We start from the raw sequence: 15,367 nt of genomic DNA, 5'->3' as shown, positions 1-15,367 counted from the left end.
GAATCTAAAAAAAGAAAGCAAACAAATGTATAAAACGAAACAGAAAGAGACTCACAGAAACAGAGAACAAATTAGTGGTTACCAGTGGGGAAAGGGGAGGAGGGGTGGTGCAAGATACGGGTAGGGGATTAAGAGATACAAACTACTATGCATAAAGTAAATAAGCAACGAGAATACAGCACAGAGAAATATAGCCATTACTTTGTAATAACTTAAGTTATTAATTGGAGTACAATCTATAACAAATCTGAATCACTACGTTGTACACCTGAAACTAATATAATATTGTAAATCAACTATACTTCAATTTTTAAAAAAGACTTCTTCATACTCAATGGGCTTCAAAACTCACCTCAATCCTGGAAAGAGTCTTCCAGAATTAACCCTACCCAACTCTGCAATTTCCAACTAGTCTCTCTGCCAATGCTTCCTTCACTCACTATTTTAACTGTGGACACTTGCTAGTGTCAGAGTCTTGCATTTTCTTATTTCTGATTTACGTACTGAGCGTTTTTTAATCTATTTCTCCAAGTGCTGAGTAGGGGGGACAAAAAGAGGCACAGAAGTCCAGGGAATCAACATTCTTTCAGCATTCACTATATTATGCATTGTTAGAAGCGTTCATCTTCTGACAACTCTCTGAGGTAGCTGTTATCACCCTAGTTGTATAGAAAGTGAAGCTTGAGCTCAGAGAGCTTAGTGCCTGCTCAGGGGCCACAAGAACCAGATTCAGTTCCAAGCACAGATCCTGTCTGTGAGACTTCAGAACCTTCTGTGCTTTTCATTGTACCAAGTTGTCTGCCAGTCCAGGACACCATCTCTTGAAACATGATGGAAACAAGTACACCATGGCTTTGAAATGATTTGAGCTTCACAGATTATTGAATTTGAAAACACACACACACTAATATACAGAGGAGCATATAAATATGGAGTGACCAACATAGGGTGAGCAACATTTATTCTCTGAATTAAGGATATCATTAACAAAACAAAAATAACTGCCACTACTGTTTTATACGAGCAAAGATAATTTAACATCAAAAAGGAAGGAAGAAAGAAAAGGAAGGAAGACAGAAAAAGAAGGAAGATCATAATAATTTTGGAATAAGACTACCTTAACAAAAATCTTACTGGATGTGTCTCTTTGCCTCTCCTTCACTGATGCAGACGAGTGAAAACTTCACCTCAGATCTGCATGACTCTGGATGTGTGTTTGGAAACTCCCCGTAGATAACAGCAGGAGAAAAGAAGGTGTTAAGAGAAGTAGGGTGAAAAAGGTAGGTGGGCTGAGATAGCATTGAGGCTGAGAATTCTGAAAATCAAGTGACGAGGGGGGTTGGGGCTGAGTAGGATGTGGTGTCTCTGGGGCCCCATTGTCCCCCAAACACTGAATCCATTCATTCGCAGGGTGCAGCAAGTGTTTGCAGGACCTGCTTCATCTCAAATACCTGTGGACTAAGATTCTGTTCACAGGATTTTTGATTAAATCTAAAGACCTTCTACCCATCCATAGTGCTGATCACTTCTTACGAGTATGTTCACACTACTGTACTTGGGAAAAAATCATTAATGAGCCTTTAAGAAAAAAAAAAAGAATGAACTTTGTGTTTCTTCTAAATTAATGTTATAAGAGGGAAAAAGAGATCTGAAGTCAGAAAAAGATAAATTGTAATAATGTATTTTCCTCCATAAAAATGTCTTAGAACAATGATGACTACTTATTGTAGTGCTTTTCCTCCTCAAGTTACTATAGATTCTGCCTTTTTTTCCCCTAAGAACATAAAACTTTAAAAGCATGATCTGCTACTTAAGGCTTGAGACTGTTATAGATGAGGCCCTAAAAAAATCTATCTTCCTACCAAATGTAAAATAGATAGCTAGTGGGAAGCAGCCGCATAGCACAGGGAGATCAGCTCGGTGCTTTGTGGCCACCTAGAGGGTTGGGATAGGGAGGGTGGGAGGGAGGGAGACGCAAGAGGGAAGAGATATGGGGATATATGTATACGTATAGCTGATTCACTTTGTTATAAAGCAGAAACCAACACACCATTGTAAAGCAATTATACTCCAATAAAGATGTTAAAAAAAATCTATCTTCCTTAATAAGTTTGCAAATACAACACTTTACTGAAACCCAACACTGGTTGCTATTGTTGCTTCTAATGTTAATCAAATAAAGGAGATTAAAAAGCTGGTAAATTCTCCCATAAAGAAAAAAGCTGTTAGAGAACAACAAGGTGATTAAGCATTTTATGGAGCTGAGTGTGAGTGCCTCAGTTAGTTTTATTACAAATTCTTGACATAAAGTCTTCATTTCCAGGAAAACAAATTGAGTAAATTATCTCACATCTTCCCCTTGTTCTCAGAGTTCCCATTCCCATCCTCCCACAGCTCATCATAAATTACAAGTGCTGGTCTCTGTGCCTAGGGCTGGCTTCCTGCTGGAGCATCAACTCCCTTCTGAATATTGCTTTGTACAACTCCTGTGTACACAGATTTGGGAGGTAATGAGCATATGCTTGGACCATTCCCTGAGGAGCATGACCAGTGTCCTCGCTCATTAGAACAGCCAATGGATTGGGAGATTGGGATTGACATATATACACTAATATTATAAAATAGATAACTAATAAGAACCTGCTGTATAAAAAATAAATAAAATAAAAAATTCAAAAAAAAAAAGAAAAGAAAAGAACAGCCAGTGTTTTCGCCATAGCCAATCACATAAAGGAAGGAAGACAGCACATGGCTTCTGCCTCTGGTCTGAAGTGGAAGTTGGATTAGCTGCCTTCTGTCTTCCATAGCAGCTGAGATTACATTGGACCGAATCATTTTCTTTTTCTCTGAAAGAAACACTTCTGAACTTTAGAAAGAGGTTATTAACAGAAATCCACATGGATCACTGCATTAACTAAAATATTTTGATTTCTAATTAAGAAATTACTTTATGTAAAAATCCTGCCATTTGTGACAGCAGGAATGGACCTTGAGGATATTATGCTAAGTGAAATAAGCATAATTCGCCTTTCAGACAGAGAAAGATGAATACCGTATGTTATCACTTATATGTGGAACCTAAAAACACTGAATTCACAGAAACAGAATGTAGAATGGTGGTTACCAGAGGCTGAGTGGTGGGGAAAATGGGAAAATTTGGTCAAGCGGTACAAATTTTAAGTTATAAGATGAATAAGTTCCAAGGATGTAATGTACAGCATGGCACTCTAGTTAACAATACTGTATTGTATACTTGAAAGTTGCTAAGAGTAGAGCTTTACTGTTCTCCCCATCACAGCAACAACATGGTAACTGTGTGAATTGAAGGGTGGGTGAACTAAGCTTATTGTGGTAAACATTTCACTATATATCCATGTATCAAATCATCACGCTGTACACTTTAAACTTATGTTATATGTCAGTTACATCTCAATAAAGCTGGGCAAAAAATAAAGTTCTGTGCCAACATTTCCCTCTGAAATAGGAAGCTACCCAAATAGAGTTGCCTATAAAATATGGGACATCCAGTTAAATCTGAATTGCAAGTAAGTGACAGATAATTTTGTTACTATAAATATGTCCTTACTATAAATATGTCCTGTTACTATAAATATTGTACGGCACATAATTATATTAAAAATTTGTTTATCTAAGAATCAAATTTAACTGGGAATTCTGTACTTTTATTTGCTAAATCTGGCAATCCTATGCCCAAAACACTGCAACCATGAAAAGAAAAGCAAACAGTCTGAAGGCTTGTAGATTCAGTAGGTATGGAAGCCAAGAAAATATTGAGGTTTTCCAACTTGAGGTCTAAAATAATGAAATGCAGACACTTACTGTGCCAGAATTTGGCTCCCTCCTTCCTTCAACATTCTTGTAACCCAAGAAAGAAGCTAGGTCTTTGAGAAAGCAGATGGACAAAAGCCGACAGTATTCAACATCGTGCTGTTTTTGACAGTTGCTTGCTATGCCTGTTTGCCTGAAAACTCTTTGCACTTGGCTTTTCAGATAATGCCTTCATCCAGTAAGGCATATTCATGACACAAGTTGGGTTTATTTTCAGAGATCCATCAATCAGGGAAAACCTTCTCTGTCCCTAAATAAAATGTGTTTCTAATTTTATCATGTCAGCCCTCCATCTCCCAACAATACTTCCCATGTTTATTAAAGACATAGATCCTGATCAGGTGTTTCTCCCTCTAGGGGTTGCCCCCAATGCCCAGACCTCACTCTCATCAGCCAGCCATGCAATGAAAAATGAGTGCCTTTATGAAAAAAAAAAATGTATTATGTTCATGAAGTCAATTACAATAGAATCTAAGTGTGCACTCACTTTTTTTAAATGAAAAAAATGTATATGTGCATAAAAACAAGTTTGGAAGAGTAAACACCAAAATGTTAATGATTATCACTGGGTAGTGAGATTTATGGGTGATTTCACTTTTTTGCATTTATTTATTTAGCCTAGCTGTAACTTTAGTCCCAACCCATCTTCTCTATAGTTTAAACTCTCCAGGGTACTTCTCACCATGGTAAAATATCAGTCACTTTGAGGCAGAGCTTCTCAGACTTTACAGTGTAGAAAAATTACTTAGGGAGCTAGTGAAAATGCAGATTCCAAGGCTCACCTCAATGACTCTGATTTAGTAAATCTAAGTTGGGGCTCCCTAAATCTGCATTTTAAATCCCTCCTCTTCCATTTTAACCTAGGGGAACTATGGACCATATTTTGAGGAATATTGACTTATGGCTTCATTGTGAGCATTTTCTACATAAATTAAATGTGTGACCATAGTTGAAATTTATTTTGGCTACTGATGCCAGAATTCAGTCATTTTTGAAAATTTTGTGTGTATATATGTATATAAAATATATATAAATGTATATAAAATAATATATATATATTGGGTTGGCCAAAAAGTTCGTTTGGGTTTTTCCATAAGATCTTATATGGGTATATGTATGTATATAATTTTCAGGCATATATCAGGTCCACTTAATTTCTAATTAAGTGTTTGGGACAGAAGCTCCCCCCCACTCCCCGGGCATAGCAGCAAACAGAGACTCACAATGTCTGCTTGATTCTGGGAGCGGGGAGGAAGGAGATGGATATTCCAGCTTCAGGTGCTTCCTAATTCAGGTCTTTATTTCTTCTATTTCCTAGCCTTTTTGTTTGTCTGCTTCCAGTTTCACTTGCCAACATAATATAAACTCCAGTGCTAAGGTCTGACATTTTACATGATTTTCTTTAATATTTACATTTTTATATGTAACTTTTTGTGCTAAAAAACTCCCTACTGCTAGGCCTGCTGCCATTTCCCTGGTCTTGGAAACCATCCCCCGCCGACCCCCCCCCCCCAGCCTGTGCTGCTTGCTATAGCATCTCCACTGCTGCTCTTGACCCCATGATCTGCTCGCTCTACACATTACAGGTGGATGTGCTTTTTAAAAGGTAAATTCGATCATGTCATCTCCTGCTCAAAATCCTCCAGTGGTTTCCTACAGTCCACTCTGGAAGAAGCACAAAGCTCCTGACCCTGGGCTATAAGGCCTCATGAGCTCCGGTTTCTGTTTGTCTCACACATCTTTCAGTCCTAGAACATGCCGATAACTGTTTTGCAGTTGTTTCCTTCTGAGCCTCCCAAACTGGTTTCTTTTTATGCTTTAGGGTTCAGAGAGGCCATCCTCTAATATCATTCCATCCTCTCTCCCAGCCCCTTATTTGTTTCCATATAATACTTGATTTAAATTGTACTTTTTAAATTTATGTTTCTCTTTACTTTTTAGTTTTGTTTGGGTCGGTCTCTTTCACTATTACTACATATCTTTTATAAGGGCAAGAAACTATCATTGTGTTCACCCTTGTCTACTCATTGCTTATGATTGTACTCTGTGCCTAGCACAATTCCTGGAACATAGCTAGTGCTCAATAAATCTTGGTCCAGTGACTGAATGAAGGGGTTGGCCTGCTACAGTAGTATCCTGAAGAGACAGAGAAACCAGGGTGTGCACCAGCGTCCGTCACTCTGCTGGGCCCTCAGCAAAGTTCTGACAGTGGAAGTCATACCTTCATGGCTTCTAAAGCCCTCTGATGGAGGGACAGTTCCCATGGTGGCCAAGGAGAAAGTGGATGAACCACAGAATCTAAACACGGAATATTCTGTTTTTTCTGCTTTCTGATTCATCCTGGCGCACAGACCAAAGATCCAAGAGAGCAATGAAAAATACACTCATGGCTGTCCTAGAAGGCAACAACAGGCCTGAAAGCTTCAAAGCAGCCTGGTGTGGTGTGGGAAGAATTATGAAACTCTGATAAAAGAACTCTCTTGGCTGTGGATCATCATTTGAATAAAAATCAAATGACTTAGGATCTGTCCAAAATGAAGGATGTTTTAATACTTTGTGTGTAAAAACACGGATATTTTCCTTCTTTTTTATTAAACAGATTTTATTATTTTTCAGAATCTTGTCAGCATAATCATTTTATGGGTGGATGAAATATTCAGCCCTGCTGCTGCAGGAGTTCTTTCATAGCAATTACCTTGTGGCACTTTCGCTGTAATTAGGTTTTCACCGAAGATTTTTCCCCGGGTCTGTGTAATAAATGAAATATGACCAGAATTTAAATTTGTCAATTACAAGCAAGCACAGTGCATAAACACACAACAGAGCCATGAATTCCAAATCGCAGGCTGTTGCTGGGGGGCAGATGCTCTGAAAATTAAAATGGAAATAAAACTACTGACTGGCAAGTGAAAAGTGGCCCCCATAGAAAGCAAATCTCCCCTAACACTCATGCATGATTCTACCCAACAGGGCGAGCTCTTGATTACAAATTTTTTACCGTGAAACTGACAAATCAAGCAGCAAGTAGTGAATCTGTGTTCAAATAATTTACAGTGGCCTCTGATCTCTTGCCCTATGTCTTCCTATGTTTCTTGAGGCTAGATCAAAAGGATTTTGGACATGGCGGGCCAGAGCCCACAGCAGTAGGCAGCCTGATGGTAGTGTTCTGTCTGAGTGGTTCAGGGAGAGACAGATTTGGGGAAAGGGTCTGCTGTCTCCCAGCAGCTGCTATTTTCACTGACCTGACTTCAATAATTGCTCCTATGGGGCCCTCTGTCGACCATCTCTTGTACAGGGGGAAATTCTAGGAGTCTGCAACTGTTGAGGACTCTTGACAACTCGTTTATTTCATTAAAAGAGCCACAAAACAATAGCAACTTTTTTTGAACTGCATGTATAAGAAGCCCTAGGCAAGGGAAAAGAAACACATTTCCATAAACTTATTGAGTACCGTGCATGTATTCATCCGACAATTCTTTCCTGAGTACCTCTTGTGTGTCAGTCACCAAGTTTTAGGCGTATAGGGGTGAGCCCAAACTGACAGGTCTCTTGCTGGCCTGCAGGTGGACATGGGTAGCTCGTGGTCTGGAGGAAGAAACAGACTGGAATCCACAACAGCTCAATTTAATTAGGGGCATGCCATGTGTTGGGGGCAGCTTTCAGGAAGAGTGTCCCTGAGGTAGGGACATTCAGGCTGAGATCAGAAGGAGAGAAGGACATTCCAGGCTGAGGAAACAGCCTGTTCATGGGCCCTGCATCAGAAGACAGCTTAGTACATGAGAGAGCTTGAAAGAATGTCCAGCAAGGCTAGAGAGCAGGGAGCAAGGGGGTGCCTAGGGCAAGAGGAGATGGGAGAAGGGGCAGAGGCCAGACCATGGAGGTTGTGTGGAGGAATGCAGTCGCTCCTGAAATCTATGGGAAGCTACTAAGGGCTCTTAAACAGGTAAAGACTGGGAATGGTGGTGGTTGATAAGATCATATTTGTGGGGCTTCCCTGGTGGCGCAGTGGTTGGGAGTCCGCCTACCGATGCAGGGGACACGGGTTCGTGCCCCGGTCTGGGAAGATCCCACATGCCGCGGAGCGGCTGGGCCCGTGAGCCACGGCCGCTGAGCCTGCGCGTCCGGAGCCTGTGCTCCACAACGGGAGAGGCCACAACAGTGAGAGGCCTGCGTACCGCAAAAAAAAAAAAAAAAAAAGATCATATTTGTGGTTCGGAAAGATGGCCCTGGCTTCATGATGGAGAACAGATTGAAAGAGGGAAAGAATAGCCTCAGGAAGTCCAGTTAAGAGTCTAGTTGAATAGTCCGTGTGAAAGTTGGCAATACCTTGTTTAAAATGGTGTGCAGAGAGATGGAAATGAAATCAGAGCGTGTTTAGGGGATAGAATTAACATGGACTTGGTGATGAGTGATACATGGTGATGGAAGGTCAGGAGCATTAAGCATGGCCTGCATTATCTCATTATTGTTAGAGCCTTGCAAAATAGCATTGTCCCCATTGTACACATGAGGAAAAAAATGGGCTCAGAGCAGTTTAGTCTTGGGCTAGAGATCATTCAGCTGGGAAGTGGCAGGGCCATATGCCTACTACTCCCCTGCAGTGTCTCTGAGATCCTATGGGGATATTTACCCAGGAACTCATCTCTCCCATGTACTCTCAATGTATCCCCTACTTCTTGAGAACACCCTAAAATGCTTACTGTATTTGTTTCCTTGTCTGTCTTTCCTGCTAGCTTGTTGAGGCCTGGGCCTTATTTGTCCCTGTATTGTCAGTAATTAGTCCAGTGCCTGGCTCAGAGTGGGGACCAGAGAGAGTTTGTTGAGTGAATAAGAAACTTTCACCAGTCTCTCACGGAAGGGAGCCAGTTGGAGGTCACTGTGTGTTTTTAAACAACATTCTCACTGACCTAATTCTCCCTTGCATCAGGACCACAGTTTGGGGTTTTTTGTTGGGAGGCTCAAAAAGGACTATCAAGAAGGATCTAGAAGTTTCTAGTAGTCTAGTGTGGTTAAAAAAGCATAGGCTTTGGAATCATGTGTCTTTGAATTTAAATCTTAGCTCCTCAGTTTATAAGCTGCACATCCTACAGTTACTTATCCTTTCTGAGTATTCATGTCCTCATATGTAAAATGAGGATAATTTAAGTATTTACTTAATTGGGCTGTTGTGAAGATTGCATCTGAACATCTTTACAAAGGGCTTGGCACATTAGTTTATAATTCCTTGTTTCTGTAGAAAAGAAGGGGCAAGGTTTCATGGCTAGCCAAGAAGGCAGATGGGGCTGGGAATGTCTCTCCATTTGGCCTCAAAATTCCTGTCACTTACAGACTCCTCTTCCTGTGGTTTATTCTGGAATAAGGAAAGAGGAAGCTGGCTCTCTGGGGGTCCCTGACAAGCTGACAGATGTCCCCTAAGGCAGCTTTCAACAGAGAGCTCTTTTTTATTATTATTATTATTCTTTGTGATTTACAGTGTGTGCCTACAAGCCTCTGGGCATGATCACGGGGTAAGAATGGAATTAATAAATCGTATCTGGTTCCTGCTTAATTCACAGCTCTGACAAAATTAAAAATGGAGACAAGTAGGAGAACCTAAGCAAACAGTGTCCCAAAGCCTGGATTCTGGGGCACAGGAGGCTGCGGGAAGAATGTTACCTAGCCAGAACTGCAGCTGGAGCCAGACAGATATCCAGATGGAGCAGAGGAGCCTGAGGACATGCCAGAAAGCAACAAGTCTTTCCAATTGAAACCTTTTGATTTAAGGAACCCAGGACTCTGGGATCATATACGCATGGGTTCAAATCCTGGCCATGTGGCTTATTTCTGTTAGATGAGCAAATGGCTAAGGTCACACAGCTGGTTATTCGCAGAACCAGATTAACATGTAAATCTGAATCCAAACCTGTGGTTTTTATTCACTGTGGGAGAGGAAAAATAGTTTTCTCTCTACCCTTCTAAGTTCTTGGCTACAACTCCCTGTAATAAAAGACAGATTTTATTACAAGAGAAAAACAAACAGAAGTTTGTTAAAAAACAAAATTCAACGGAGTAAATGTTAAAGACCTTACTGGCTTTATGCAACAATTCATGAATCAGGCAGCATCCAAGCCAGCAGAGAGAAAGGCGCTCTGAGTAGCTGTACAAAATGAAAGACTTTTATAGGCAGAAGGGAGCAGGAAGAAGAACGTTATACTAGGCAAAGAAGTGGGTTGGTTACTGTAAGGTTACTTTCCTTTAGGGGCTGGCAGGGGTCTATTGGGCAGATGACCTCACTAGTGCCGATCAGGTGATTCCTGATCGACTGGTTTAAGATTCCTTTTCTGGGAGAGCCGAAACTATAATTTCACTAAGTCAAGCCTCAGCTTTGTGGACTCAGGGCTTAGCATAAGCAACTCCATTTTAAGCCTGTTGTCTTGCTTTTAACAACATGTGTGCCTTTTGTATACATGGGAGATACCCAGAGAAACTGAGTAACTCCCTGAGATGGCCCAAGCCTCCACCTTAAATACCAGCTTCCCCTAAAGACAAAAGAAAGATGGGGAGAGGAGGAGAGGCTGGTTATGAGAAGTTCCCAGGAAAGACACAGCAAACAGGGGTAAGGTTTGCTATACAGATTTAAGTCAGTGTCTTCTCCATTGACCAGAGTTTCTTCTGATTTAGAGTTATCCTCCTCTTCCTGGTACAGGGTCGGAGATGCCTACAAATAGATATGTCCTTTATAAATGTAAATGTCCCTTACACAAGGGTAACTTCTACTCTGTTTAAGAGCTTCTCTTGTGTCTGCAGTTTCTCAAAAATAATCAGCTCAAAATAATCCTTATGCCAAAAAGGCATATTTTGGGGTGGCATATTCTGCTACCCTTCACAATCATGTTATATTGTTTTTGAACACAGTATAGCATATTATTGTTGCTTAAATATTTACTGCATAACTATGAGTTCCTTAAAATAAGTGCCTGGTATACATAAGGAGCTCAATAAATGCATGCTGAAAGTTTTGCTGTCTTAGATTTTTCTCCCCTGAAATTCCCTGCCCCCTCAATACCCCACTCTCACCTCACAATTACATCAGTCCCTGGAAAAAGCATCTTAGAGAAAAACATCTCAAGATCTTCACAAATTGCCTAATTCACAATATAAAAATAAATATCTGCACAGTATGTCTTTCAAATCTCATTTCCCTCCAGTCATGACATTCCTGGGTAAACTCTCATGTCACACATTGACCACTGACATTTTTCCCCCATTACTTGATGGCCACTTTTCACAATGAAATACAGTTCTTATCTTAGGAGAATTGCCTCATATGTGCTGCAAAGTCAAGCGGTGGTGAAGGTGATGAAGGGGGAGCAGGGCTCCCTTACTCCATCCCCAGGACAGCAGGATTCGAATTCTCCCCTCAGCAAAATGTCAACCTGTCACTCACTTACCCCTGGGGTGCTTGCCCAGAGTCAAAGCCAGGGAACCCCAGGTCAAGGGTCAGTAGTATTGTAAAGTCCCTGTGGGCCATTCCTCCCCCAAGTCCAGGCTCAACCCTCTTTCAGTCCATGAGCACCCACTCCCATTTTGATCCCGAGCTTTCTAATATTTCCAGGCTTAGGTCTTATCATAGTCAATGTATTATTTTTAATGTAAAATTTTCCTAGTTACAAAACCAAAACCATTGTGGAAGACTCAGAAAAGTGCCCCAAAAGTAAAACCAAAAATCACGTGTAATCTCTCCACATAGGGACTATAACTGCTAATATTTTTGCACAAAACCTACCAATCTTTTCCCCCCACTTATTCTGCAGCTTTGGAAAAAGAATTTTCCTTCAAATGTGCTTATGTTTAAGAGGAAAAAAAGTCCTTATGCTGTCCCTTCCAGAAAGAACCCAAGTTATTCTTATCATGTAAACTCTTTCAAATAAACAGTCTGTTCAAAACTGTCCCTAAGTCATTTGTTGCTATAGCAACGCTTGGCCCTAAAGTGCAGTTAACAACCCTCCTGACTCCAGCCTCCAAACAGAAGCCGCCATTATCTCCCTCGGAGCTCTTCAGAGGCGCTCACTTTGCCAAACTATACATTTAAATTAGCAGCTCCCTTCTTAGTGGCTACAATTTCTTTTGCTTCATACCATGCCACACCAGGGGTCTGAGAAAGCAGTTAGGGCAATAAATTGAGATGTGGAGGGTTGGCAGCTGCTCCCCTTTGGTTGGTGGCCTTCTGGGGATCTGAGGTAAATTCAGATTCTTTTCTTCTGGTGCCATCTTTGCTGGGCACACCGACTATTACCTTGGATGCATGTCACCCAGGGCAAAGCAAGGTAGACTTCAGCATATGGCGTCAATCCAATTATAGCCAAAATTCTGACGGTACCATATTTAACCAACGCCATGTAACTTTTCTGAACTAAAAGTACTGAGAAGAATCTCACACAGAACATTCTGGAAAGCTCTTTGTAATGTTATGTACAGCTGCAGAATATTACAGCTGAAAGGATGAGGGTTGGTGATGAGGGAAGATATTCAAAGTGCAGAATATACATTATTTCATTTGATTCTGACAACAACCCTATAAAGGCAGGCAGTATCTTTTCTTTCCTGTTTTAAAGATGAGGATGCAGAGGCTTAGAAAGATTAAATGACTTGCCCAAGGTCCCTGACCAGAAAGTGGTAGAGCCAGATTCAAACCCAATCTACCTCAGAGGCTGCTCTCTTGGCGCTTATGACGTGTTGCCTTGAAGGACAGGAATAGACATGCATAGAGCTCCTATTCTTTGCACAAAATGCTAGAGGTTTTACATACATTGTTTGAACGTCGTGATTGGCCTGGATGGACACTGTCATCCGCATTTACCAGGCAGCAAAGCTGAGGCCCAGAGATATGGTGTGTCCAAGGTCGTCCAGCCAGTAGTACAGAGGGACTTGAACTCATGTTGCTGGGCTTCAAAGCCTGTGCTTCTTCCTCTGTACAGCCTTGCCTGGTACCTAAAAATCATTAAGCCTACTGCCCTCTGTATACAAATGAGGAAACTGAGGCTTGGAAATACTAAGTGGCTAGCCCAAGGTCATCGCTCAATGTCCAGAGATCACCTCCCTCCAGGCTGACAAGAGTTCCTTTGCTGACCTGGTATGCAAATAGCCCCTTTTCAATGGCCAAATCCCAGGGTGTCTGCAAAGCAACTGCACTTGAAGAGTGTGGTTTACTGTGGGATTACAGTGGGGTCTTGAGCCATTGCTGCTCTGTGCTTGGCCATCTCTTCTCCCTAACCTGCCATTGTCAAGCCTTACATCCAGGGAAATCCATCCTAGAAGTGAAGCATCAAAGTGTTTCCTCCGAATGATATTGCTTTTTTTTTTTTAAGTCTTTATTGAATTTGTTACAATATTGCTTCTCTTTTATGTTTTTTGGCCAAGAGGCATGTGGGATCTTAGCTCCTAGCTCCTCAACCAGGCATCAATCAGCACCCTCTGCACTGGAAGGCGAAGTCTTAACCACTGGACCACCAGGGAAGTCCCCTCAAATGATATTTCTTTCTTTTTTTTTTTTTTTTTTTTTGCTATTTCTTTCTTTCTTTTTTTTTCTTTAACATCTTTATTGGAGTATAATTGCTTTACAATGTTGTGTTAGTTTCTGCTGTATAACAAAGTGAATCAGCTATACATGTACAATTATCCCCCTATCTCCTCCCTCTTGCATCTCCCTCCCCCCCTCCCTCTAGGTGGTCACAAAGCACCGAGCTGATCTCCCTGTGCTATGCGGCTGCTTCCCACTAGCTATTTATTTTATTTTTGGTAGTGTATATATGCCCATGCCACTCTCTCACTTTGTCACAGCTTACCCTTCCCCCTCCCCGTGTCCTCAAGTCCATTCTCTATGTGTTTCTTTATTCCTGACCTGCTCCTAGGTTCTTCAGAACCAATTTTTTAGATTCCATATATATGTGTTAGCATAAAGTATTTGTTTTTCTCTTTCTGACTTACTTCACTCTGTATGACAGACTCTAGGTCCATCCACCTCACTACAAATAACTCAATTTCGTTTGTTTTTATGGCTGAGTAATATTCCATTATATATATGCGCCACATCTTCTTTATCCATTCATCTTTCGATGACACTTAGGTTGCTTCCATGTCCTGGCTATTGTAAATAGTGCTTCAATGAACATTGTGGTACATGACTCTTTTTGAATTATGGTTTTCTCAGGGTATATGTCCAGTAGTGAGATTGCTGGGTTGTATGGTAGTTCTATTTTTAGTTTTTTAAGGAACCTCCATACTGTTCTCCATAGTGGCTGTATCAATTTACATTCCCACCAACAGTGCAAGAGGGTTCCCTTTTCTCCACACCCTCTCCAGCATTTGTTGCTTGTAGATTTTCTGATGATGCCCATTCTAACTGGTGTGAGGTGATACCTCATTGTAGTTTTGATTTGCATTTCTCTAATAATTAGTGATGTTGAGCAGCTTTTCATGTGCTTCTTGGCCATCTGTATGTCTTCTTTGGAGAAATGTCTATTTAGGTCTTCTGCCCATTTTTGGATTGGGTTGTTTGATTTTTTTGATACTGAGCTGCATGAGTTGCTTGTAAATTTTGGAGATTAATTCTTTGTCAGTTGCTTCATCAAATGATATTTCTGATGTTAGGTCCTATTTATTACTTCTGTTCCCTGTGTGCTGGGTCATTGAAGGTGGTGGTGTCACTTCTGCTTCCAAAGGTCACAACTCCTGTCGATCATCCTCTCAAATGACCTCTGGTTCCAGGTTCTGGTAACTGCATTCTCCCCTTGCCCCTTCAGGCTAGGGCTAGAAATGGTGCCATTTTTAGCCACGGTGCTACTGCCCCATAGCTTTCTTCTTTATCCAATCTTTCCCACACCTTTGTAAACTGTCTCTTTAAAAACTCTCTCCAGTCACCCAGTTTGAATGTTTCCTGCTGGGACCCTGAATGATTCACTCCCCCAGTTATTCTCTGACTCATCACCCAGTTTATTTCCTTCCCCAAACTTACCACAGGCAGTAATTGTTTTATTTATTATGAATTTGCTTCTTAATGCCTCTCTCCCTTCTACAATGTCAGCTTCAAGAAGACAAAGACTTTGTTGATTTATTATCAAACATTTTCTCCTAATGTCAGGATGGCCATCTTCTCAGCCCAGTTGTCAGTTCTGTAGGAAGTTTGCAGAGAGACCTCTGGAATGATTGGTTGCAATTGAGTGTAATGTTGGTGGCCACCTCAATTGAAAGGTTCCCTCTGAGACTCTTTTTTTAGGGTGACAGCAGAGGTGGCATTTCACAGCTGTGTCTGACTCTGATTGCTATTTGCTTCTTTGGATTTGTCCTGGATGAGTCCCACTGCCATGATGCTGTCTGTCAGGAGCATTATTATCATCGTGCTGAGGCCAAATTCATCTCAACCAACAAGTGGATTCCACTTGCTATCTGCACTGAATAGGGCTGTGGTGCTGTGGTCTGTACCCGCTAGAAAGGGAAACCCACCTGTGCAAAGCATGACCTGCCTTCAGCTGTTGTCCTC

The sequence above is a fragment of the Physeter macrocephalus genome, chromosome 2 (genome assembly GCF_002837175.3).
Source record: "Physeter macrocephalus isolate SW-GA chromosome 2, ASM283717v5, whole genome shotgun sequence".
Classification (NCBI taxonomy): domain Eukaryota; kingdom Metazoa; phylum Chordata; class Mammalia; order Artiodactyla; family Physeteridae; genus Physeter; species Physeter macrocephalus.
This window is presented reverse-complemented; position numbering follows the sequence as displayed.